Source organism: Hylaeus volcanicus, chromosome 5 (genome assembly GCF_026283585.1).
Source record: "Hylaeus volcanicus isolate JK05 chromosome 5, UHH_iyHylVolc1.0_haploid, whole genome shotgun sequence".
Classification (NCBI taxonomy): domain Eukaryota; kingdom Metazoa; phylum Arthropoda; class Insecta; order Hymenoptera; family Colletidae; genus Hylaeus; species Hylaeus volcanicus.
Window position 1 is genome coordinate 9,590,232 of NC_071980.1, and position 4,113 is coordinate 9,594,344.

Below are 4,113 nucleotides of genomic sequence, written 5' to 3' on the forward strand. Positions count from 1 at the left end.
TTTACACCCTGTACTTGGACCAAGTATTTGACACGTATTTTTTTTTTATCGGAAATCGTCCATATCGAAGGGGTAAAAACAGCTCTTAAAGTGAGGGATGAAAACCATGTTTTTTTAAGTAACTTGAAAACTAGTGGTTGAAACTAGTAGGCTGTATTTACACCCTGTACTTGAACCACTTGCTCTATCATACGGGCAATCTTTCCGCAATGTTGCCTGCAAAAATTGCCCTCCCAATTGGCAATTAATCGTCCCGTCGATGTCTCCTCCGCACGAAGCTATTAATCGCGTACCTGTGCCGATAAGGACACCCTGTAGCGTCATGGAACACGAACTTCGGTGCCGGTCTATGGGGCACGAAAGGACAAGGTTAACATAGAAAGGGGTGGCTGCGGCTATTGTATTGTAATACTGTTTAAACTCGACCAGGTAATAGGCCATGCTTACAAGTATTTAGAATGTAACGGGTGTGCTGATCGCAGCCGATCCGCACACGAGTTCCACGCATTCTCTTACAAGCGTAATCTGCCGTGAATCTCTCGTCGTTCCTCCTACGAGAGCATGCCTATACCGAATAAAGAAGCGACCGGTAACAAAGTAGAGACGCAACAGGGACTGGATAGAAGCTGTGTGATCGTATCCTATTATACATATTGTTGTGCCACCGGGGATGTACCGGGTGAGACTCTCGGTAGTCGAACGAAAGGCGACTTTCAGGAAAGGAAAGAGGAAACGGTCCTCCGAACTTTATTAGCGATTACATAGGAAATACTTATGCGAGAGCAACATTTTCAAGAATGTATTGCTCCTCGGAGGTTTCCATTTAAGTATCACGACAAATTAAATCAAAGTATGGTATGTGTACCGAAAAAATAAGTCGAAGAAAACAGAATAACATGTTTTCGTTTGACGCTTCGCTTTCGAGAAAATCGAGTTTGAAAATTCTATCCAGTAGAATATGCTTTACCAGATATCATACTCTAAAGCAGGGCTTCTTAAACTATGGGTCGCGACCCCAAATGGTGTCAGCAAAATCTTGAAGTCGCGAGATTTTAATGTAAAATATTTAATATTCTCTTCGATATTCTCTCATCGTTTATTTTATTACAAAAAATCCAATTTCGATGAAAAATAGGGTATATAATTTTCGTAACTATAATAAATACAATTTTACAACTTTTTGTACAATGTTTAATTTCATATTTTTGTATGTTTTTAAACAAATTCTAAAACTATATTTTTTCATATGTATATATATCGTTACCTAATCAGCAAATCATCACAAAACATTTACATGACTTTATTTTATATTTTTTTTTGGTTGCGAACAAAATCACAATCATAAATGGATCGTGAATGAAAAATGTTTAAGAAGCCCTGCTCGAAAGAATTATTCAAAATAATGTGAATATAATATCAAAGGCAAATTGAAAATGTCCATATATGCGTCCTATTGCTTGCCAAGCACGCAATGAGTTAATTACAAATTTGTAATCTCGAAACGTTACTCCAAGCATCCGATACGAGATTTCTTCCAGATTTACGAGTGCACCTAAAGTTACCTCGAACTTACCGAGTTATCTACGCTTACCCTGGATTCCCATTTGCTCGCCAGAATCGTTTAATTACGTCAATTTGCTTTGACCCCTAAAATATGTATTTACTTGCCCGAATCGCTTCATTTAGCGGGAAGCTTCAATTATCGACAAAACCAGCCGACGGAACCACCCGTCTTTCAAACTCCTTCGCTTAATAACCATCAAGATATGACAGTTTCCGTCAAAATTAATCCCGTGACCCCGATTACGTATTCTCCGAGCGAAGCTATCAGCGCGAATCCGGCTGAACGGCCGACATATTCGTCGACGGAACCCCGAGAGACGACCGAGAGTAATTTCTTTTGTTCATGTACCGGGTGGTGTTCCACGGACGAGGAACAGCCCCTGCTTTTGTACCGCTGGCGTCGCTAGCCTATTGGAGGCCTTTATGGGTTTTTTCACGCGGTGAAAAACCATTCCGCGGACGGCCGTAAAGATAAAGCGCTAAGTATGGTTATTAAGACGATCTCGCGATTCGTTACGAATCCCTGCGGTCCGAAACCGTTGCAGCGCAGTTTCCTCGATTCACCGTTACGACGGTGGTATTAATTTCGGAAGTATCGCGCCGTCGTTGGTATTAATTTCGCAAGGTAACGTATTCCGTTGCACCGGGGCGAGGCAATTTTCGAAATGTTAATCTCAAAAGGAAAGCGAAGCGGCAGCCTGAGGAATGTACTTGGCGCGAGCTGGCTCGTGTACTTGCACAAATTACGCGCCGCTTCGAGGAATCTTGAATCAATATCACCGTACCGGCAAAGACAATGGCCCGAAGGCACGATAGCGGTGATTAACAGGAACATCATGAATTACAAATCGCGATGATTTATCACGGACGAACGAAAATACAGAGGAACCGACATCGTTGCCTTCTTACGGTCCGCGGATAAGTTATGTACGCGAGGAGACCCATTCCTGCTCGAAAGCAATCGATAAAGTTTTACAACCTTCGGAACGGAAGAAACATTGCCCGCCGAGCGTTCCTCGTCCGAACGCTTTCGCGAATCTTTGCCACGCGAGGCTTGTATGTAAACATTGTAAACTCGAAAATTTACTCCGAACGGTTTTCCAGACGCGGATTCACTTATTAATAGTTTAGTCCCGACCTTGCATCGCCCTCGAGCCACGTTTCTTCAGGGCGATTAAAATTCTTCGACGAAGTCGTTCGATCGCCGCGAAACGGACCTCGGGAACGATAACAAGATCGAACGAGTCGCGCGTGAAAACCATACGATTCGTTTAATCCCACGAGGAGGGCAGGTAATGTTCGCAAAAAGCTAGGCTCGCTTCCTCGAGGAAATATCTGAAGTTTCACCTCGGCGTCAGGTTCGATACTCTTAAAGGCCGGTTTCCCACCCCGCGCGGACAGCGATGGCCTCAAGACGCTTCGAATCGCCTTCCGATTGGATCGAATGTCGCGCAAAAATTGACGAGAACTTGTTCGTTCTTCGTTCGTTTCTCAGAATCTATGGATGAAAATTTTGTTTACCTCTAATTGCAAGTCGCGATTCCACGCTGATTTGGACCTGTGACGATCCAAAGAGGCATGCAGTAACAGCAACCGACGAAAAGTGCCGAACCCACGGACAGAACCTCTCGATATTTATCGGTCTAAAGCGAACAAGATCTGTTTCAGTTATATTCGCGCTTGAAAACTCCTGACAAGGAGGATCGAGCGGTCATCGCTGCGCGTCGAGGAACTCGTCGCAAACACGAAAGAAAGAAAGAAGGATCGTAAATCGACCCGCGAATGGAATTCCGTTGGTTTTCCTCGGCGCAGCCAGCGTCCGTCGCCACGGTTAATTGTGATGGATTAGAAATTCAAATGACCGGCGACATTGTATCTCCGGTCGCTTCCGACCAGAGTGGACGAATAAAAGTTAGGTACGCGTCTTCCCGTCCCATAAATAAGATTTGAAAGAACAGAAATTGATGTTCCAACGTAATTTCGCTCATCTCTGATTCCGACTTGCCACGAAGTTTATCTTAAAAACAGGCCGAAAGTGTTCCTAATCGTGTCGGTTAATTCGATGCGAACGTGCAAGGACACCCTGGTCGCTTCTAGAGAACCTTCATGTACCCTAGCGCGCGCCTTGAATATAAGTCATGAATTAAAGATCAGTCGGAACGGATTCTAATTAGCTGGGTACACGGTGAACCGGGATTCTTGGTTCACTGTGAAAACGTATCGATTTAATTGGAAAGGAGTTAAGCGCCTTTCGCTGGATCGCCAGTGTCTTCGCGTGTTTCGAGAGGATATACAGAGTGTCCCAGAATTAGTGTAAGAACCGGATATGGGGGGTAGCTGAGACGATTCTGAACTACAATCTCCTTTGCAAAAAATGTCGGATGGTGCTTCGTTTTTGAATTATTAACGAGAAACCACCGACCAATCACAGCGCTCGAGTAGCGCGCGCTCGGGCCCTGTGATTGGTCGGTGATTTCCGTAGAAATAAGAGTACCAATTGTTAAGTAATTTAAGAGAGGAGAATTTAGGATCCAACTGAATTCCAATTTT